This window comes from Bison bison, unplaced genomic scaffold (assembly GCF_000754665.1).
Source record: "Bison bison bison isolate TAMUID 2011002044 unplaced genomic scaffold, Bison_UMD1.0 scf7180017863936, whole genome shotgun sequence".
Taxonomy (NCBI): domain Eukaryota; kingdom Metazoa; phylum Chordata; class Mammalia; order Artiodactyla; family Bovidae; genus Bison; species Bison bison.
Window position 1 is genome coordinate 396,225 of NW_011494508.1, and position 6,960 is coordinate 403,184.

Here is a 6,960-nt window from a genome sequence, read left to right on the forward strand (position 1 = left end):
GCTTGGAGAATCCCAGGGACCGGGGAGCCTGGTGGGCTGCCGTCTATGGGGTCACACAGAGTCGGACACGACTGAAGTGACTTAGCAACTGTGGAACCCAAGAGTCTGTAGGCTCCCTACCTTGACTGAACAAGAGCTGGAAAAAGGCAGCTAACAGGATCTGTTGAATTACCAAATTACCTGCGATAGTTTTGGGATTGCAGAAAGATCATGGGAAAGACTGGTTACTAGTTTGGTATTAAAAACCACCAGCTACTAAAGAAATAATCCTGCTTTGGGGGTGGAGTGGCAGCCCCCTGAGCCAGCCAGGTGCAGCATTTCAGGGACACAAGTGACCTGAGAACAGGTGCTTTGGGGAGAATTCTATGGCTAGTTCCTGGTGGCTACATATCTGTCTGCTAAAGGCTTACAGCAAACACCAGAGAGAAAAATAAAATTTTTCTATAGGAAAAGATATTCTAATTTAATGAAATATAATATACTAAAGTATAATATTAGGTTAGTGCAAAAGTAATTGTGGTTTTACATTGTTGAACTTTGCTGTTTGATATTGGAATACATTCTTAAATATGGTTATTTTATACATCATTTTAATGTGTGTTTTTCACTTTATGTCTTTTGCTTTGCCTTATTACTTTCTATGTATTTTATTATATTTATTTTAGACTACAGAAATGATGTTAGACAAAAAGCAAATTAGAGTGATTTTCTTATTTGAGTTCAAAATGGGTCATAAAACAGCATAGACAACTTGCAAGATCAACAACGCATTTGGCCCAGGAACTGCTAATGAACATACAGTGCAGTGGTGGTTCAAGAACTTTTGCAAAGGAGACAAGAGCCTTGAAGATGAACAGTGGCTGGCCATCAGAAGGTAACAACAACCAACTGAGAGGATCATTGAAGCTGATCCTCTTAAAACCACTTGAGAAGTTGCCAAAGAACTCAACATCAATCATTCTACGGCTGTTTGGCATTTGAAGCAAGTTAGAAAGGTGAGGAAGCTCAGTAAGTGAGTGCCTCATGAGCTGATTTCAAATTTTTAAAAATTGTCATTTTGAAGTGTCATCTTCTCTTATTCAATGCAACAACAACAAACCATATCTCAATCAGACTATGACATGTGACAAAAAGTGGATTATATAGGATAACTAGTGATGACTGGCTCAGTGGTTGGACAAAGAAGAAGTTCCAAAGCACTTCCCAAAGCCAAACTTGCATCAGAAAAAGGTCATGGTCACTGTTTGGTGGTCTGCAGCCTGTCTGATCCACTACAGTTTTCTGAATCCCAGCGAAGCCATCACATCTGAGAAGTATGCTTAGCAAATTGACGAGATACCCTGAAAACTGCAATGCCTGCAGCTGGCATTGGCCAATAGAATAGGCCCAATTCTTCACCATGACACCTAACCACTCATTACACAACCAACACTTGAAAAGTTGAATGAACTGGGCTACAAAGTTTTGCCTCATCTGCCATAGTCTCTTGACTTCTCACCAACTGACTGCCAGTTCTTCAAGCATCTTGACAACTTTTTGCAGGAAAATGTTTCCACAATTAGAAGGAGGCAGAAAATTCTTTCCAAAAGTTCACTAAATTCTGAAGCATGGATTTTTATGCTATAGGAATAAACGAGATTATTTCTTGTTGGCAAAAATGTGTTGATTGTAGTGGGCCCTATTTTGATTAAAGATGTGTTTGAGCTTAGTTATAATGATTTAAAATTCACAGCTTGAAACCACAATTACTTTTTCACCAACCTAACACTATATTTAAAAAGTAAAACATGTTCACCATAGACAATTCAGAAAAGAGAGAAAACATAATGAAGATATAAAGTTATTTTTGTGTGTTTCCTTTTTTGGTTCTTAATATTTTTTTAAAGAAAATTATATTTGTAGTACAGCTTTGAAGCTGTCATCATCCTAACCATTCTGAAAGTTATTTTTTTATTAACTCAAAGCTATGCTAAATGTTATAAAAAGCGTTTAAACATAACACCCTGACTCACACTACAGAAATGCGTTACCAGGACTTCCCTGGTGGTCTAGTGGCTAAGAGTCTGCCCACCAATGCAGGGGACGTGGGTTTAATCCCTGCTCCAGGAAGCGCCCACATGCTGTGGAGCATGGGGTCCATATTGCACAGCTACCGAAGCCCGTGTGCCCAGAGCCCATATGCCCCACAACAAGAAGCCACCACTGCAACCAGAGAAAGCCTGAGAGTGGCAACGAAGACCCAGCACAGCCAAAAATAAATAATTTTTTAAAGAAAGAAATGCATTATCAACATAGATACACCTAAGATATATCATGAACAAAATAAAAATATTTAAGCCTACACATGAAAAGACAGCAAAGAATTTATACATTACTAGAAAAAAGTAGTTAATGGCATTTGTGTGGTTCTTCTTGGCCTTTGACTATGAATCCATAGTAGTATTTGATATGATTGAGATTATAAAGTATATTAAATTTTATATCTTGATTTTCACATATTATTAGCACTTTTCCATGTCATTAAGTATGTTTTTCAAGATAACATTTTTAATACCTGCAAAGTATTCTAGTACAAGGATGGACCATAATTCTTTTAACCATTATTAGACATTTAGACTATTTCCAATTTTTTTTTTACCCCAGTTATGAACAATGCAACCCTAAGCTTTCATAGTTAAATATGTGTGTGTATTTTCAATTATATCCTGAGGTTAAAATCCTAGAACATGGACTTGCTAAGGTTCTACACTCTCCTACTATCAGGGAGAATGCAAAGCTTCCCCTGCAAGGCCCCTTGGAAAGGAAGAGCAGGAGGGGGATGGCTGACACAGATCCAGAAAAATCCTATCAGGACATGGTGCTAAGAGGTAAGGCTCTGGGTGATGACAGATGTAACCCTCTGGTGCCCATGTACGGCTGCTCCGTCTAGGCTCTACTTTAGGGGCCTCTGTTCTTTAGGCCCCAGGCTGCTGTATTAGAAATGCATTTAAGATTACTTTAAGCAAAAAGGGAGTCAATTAGAAGAACACTGGAGTATATCTCAGGTAATCAAAAGAAGGGCATGTAACCCAACCATGGGAAGGGCAGAGACACTGCTGAGTCTTAGAGGAAACAGGGCCCAGGGGGTCAAGTATATCAGCACTTCTCCATCAGGTACCTTACTACCTGACCAACCAGCCAAGCCAGGAGGACAGGCTCTGTAAGAACATGAAAACTCCCACATATGGGCTTCTCAGAAATAAGGATGCTACTCCATGAAGAAAGTGAAGGGAGAGGCCTTTGGGGTCTTTTTTCAAGTTGAGATAACATAATGGACGTGGGACTGCCTATTACTGGGACCTGTCACCGTCACAGGCCCTGGAAAGGTCTAGGAGTGGGCTATCTTTAGTTTTTCTCAAGAATTTAGGAAGGAATATCCTTTCTTTTGGACTTGTCTTTCCTTGTTTCTTCCTGCTCTTAGGTGGTGAATCCTTTAGGACCAAAATTAGGAGCTGGGCCTTGGGGACAAAGGTGGAGGTGGTCAGTATAGGGATAAGTGTTAGCGCAAACGTACAAAATGAGCACCGTGGCTCCCATAAGCTCCAGCCCAGCTTAGTAGGCCTGGAGAGTCCGTGCAGTGATCTGGGACCAAAAACCAGTACAAAGGCCAAGGCTTGTGTGGAGTGTTCCCAGAGCACACCTTCCTTCTGCACCTGTAGCAGCAGAAGACTGAGGATGTGGGGGCGAGCAGTCCTGGCCAAATATCTGTCCATTTCTTTATGAACAACAAAAAGGGAAGCACATTTTTAGGGATTTTGAGACATACTATGAAACTACTGTCCTGGAAATCACACCAGTTCACACCCTGCCTGGAAGCAGCCCAAGAGTCCAACCACAGGGGGTTCTTGCCAATCCTGGACACAGCACCACCTCAATCAACTACAATGAGCACCCAATGTTCTGCATAGGATAGAGTTTTCCAGAGACCCAATCAATCAAGTATAATAATCACCATCATATAATGCCACTGGATAAAACATTGTACTAGTTCCTTCTATGCAAAGTTTTTACATAATTTTGCTTTAGTTTTTTTTTTTTTTTTTTTAGATAAGAAATTGCTTGGGGACTATTTTCAAATGATATAGAATTCAGAGGGCTTCCCTGGTGTCTCAGTAGTAAAGAATCTGTCTGCCAGTGCAACCAATGTGGGTTTGATCCCTGATCCAGGAAGAACCCATATGCCACAGAGCAAATAAGCCTGTGCACCACAACTACTGAGCCTGGTCTCTGGTACCAAGGAGCCACAATTAATGAAGCCCGTGCACCGCAACAAGAGAAGCCACCAACTAGAGAGCAGCCCCACTCACCACAACTAGAGCAAAGCCCATGCAGTAATGAAGACCCAACACAGCCAAAACTAAATAATAAAATTTAATTTTTTTTTTTTTTAAATCAGAAGTATTTCTTTGGGAAACTTTTGTTTTGCTGTGCTTTTTTCTCATGCTGAAGGTTTTGTCTTGATCACAGGCATTAGAGTTTGGGTGTAGCCTTTCTGTTTTTTTCAAGCATTGGGGTCCATTTTTTCAAGACTGGACAAACATGGATGAACGCTTGCCTGCCAGGGCTTCTCTAAACAAACATGATGTGATGGGCAACGGGTCATAGGACATGAAGAGCACACACCAATACACAAACATTGATATTATCTGACATACCTGGCCCTGTTTGTAGTTTCACAATTGGATCAAAGCATGATAGAGTTGGAAGGACCTTCGGAGACCATCTATTCCAAGCTTCTCCACCTAATCTACCCATACTTACAGATGGAGGGAGGGGCTAAAAGTGGCTTGTCTGTGGTTATACACGCAGAATAATTGATCAAAAATAAGATGTGGGGAAATTCCTGGCAGTCTAGTGGTTAGGACCCCACCTCCTCATCCCCAAACCAGGGTTTGAGTGACAGGTAAACATGCATTTAAGTAAGAATTTAAGTTTTGTCTTTCTTATGTCCAAATATTTTAATACACATAGAGAATGATCAGTAAGTCAAGCACAATACAGCCAGGAAAGACCTGTGTGCAAGTATTTTGCAGTTTCAGGACTCCACCTCTTAGTGAGGAGAAGTTAAGCTTGAAGGAGATTTCACTACAGACCAGTGGTTAACCAGTGGTTACAAGTGTAAACACAGCTCCACAGACATATACACAATGGAGTATTACTCAGCCATTAAAAAGAATTCATTTGAATCAGTTCTAATGAGGTGGATGAAACTGGAGCCTATTATACAGAGTGAAGTAAGCCAGAAGGAAAAACACCAATACAGTATACTAACGCATATATATGGAATTTAGAAAGATGATAACAATAACCCTGTGTACGAGACAGCAAAAGAGACGCTGATGTATGGAACAGTCTTATGGACTCTGTGGGAAAGGGAGAGGGTGGGAAGATTTGGAAGAATGGCATTGAAACATGTAAAATATCATGTATGAAACGAGATGCCAGTCCAGGTTCAATGCACTATACTGGATGCTTGGGGCTAGTGCACTGGGACGACCCAGAGGGATGGTATGGGGAGGAAGGAGGGAGGAGGGTTCAGGATGGGGAGCACATGTATACCTGTGATGGATTCATTTTGATATTTGGCAAAACTAATACAATTATGTAAAGTTTAAAATAAAATTAAGATAAAAAAATAAATAAATAAACACAGCTCCGACTATGGTATTTGTTAATGATTGTTCTTTGTTAGTGGCTTTTGGCTCAGATTCATCCTGTAGCAGGTAAGGCTGCTAAATTCAAGGTCACAAAACTGAGTTCAATGCAATGCTCTACTTCTTTGCTAACTGTGATCTTTGATAACGACCTCCTGAATCTCAGTTTTCTCATCTTTAAAGTTGGGATAATAATATTGGCCTTATAGGTCAGAAGATAGTGGGTTTAAATGTATATAGTCACGGGACTTTCCTGGTGGTCCAGTGGCTAAGATTCCTCCCTCCCAAAGCAGGGGGCCTGGTCAGGGAATTAGATCCTACATGCTGCAACTAAGACCCGTAGCAGTCAATTAAATAGAATGAAAAAAAAAAAGTATATAGTCTTGTGACCGCCCCACCTCTGCCAAAGAAATCCTGTTTCTAATCCCTGGAACCTGTGAATGCTACCTTCTATGGAAAAAAGGGTATTTGTAGATATTATTAGATTAAGGAATTTGAGATGAGCAGATTATCCTGGATTAATGAGGAAAGCCCTAAACATTAATACAATCACAAATATCCTTACAAGAGGAGAGCAAAGGGAGATTTGACTACAGATGGAAGACAGAAGGCAGCGTGACCAAAGAAGCTGACATGAGAGTGATGAAGCCACAAGTCACGGAAAGCCAGCAGTCACCTGAGGCTGGAAGCAATAAGGCAAACATTCTCCTCTGGGGCTTCCACGAGGGAGCGTGACCTGGCCAACACCTTTACTTTGACTCGGTGAAATGGACCCTGAACTTTAGGCCTCCAGACCTGTGAGAGAATAAGTTTCTGTTGTTTTAAGCCACTGAGTCTGTGGTAATTTGTTACAACAGCCACAGGAAGGTAATATAGATTCCACTGAAATAAAGAGATTGTTGGAGTTACAGCTCTATGGTGTCTTAGACTTCCTCCAAAGCCTGACAGTTACATGAAAGTGACAAAACTGTAAATTCCAGGCTGCTATGATCCAGAGAAGAAGAGTAAGATTTAGGAGAAGTCAGAGGCCCTGTCAGCAAAAACAAGACCAGGAGCTGACTGTGGCTCAGACCATGAACTCCTTATTGCCAAATTCAGACTGAAATTGAGGAAAGTAGGGAAAACCACTAGACCATTCAGGTATGACCTAAATCAAATCCCTTATGATTATATAGTGGAAGTGAGAAACAGATTTAAGGGCCTAGATCTGATAGATAGAGTGCCTGATGAACTGTGGAATGAGGTTCATCACATTGTACAGGAGACA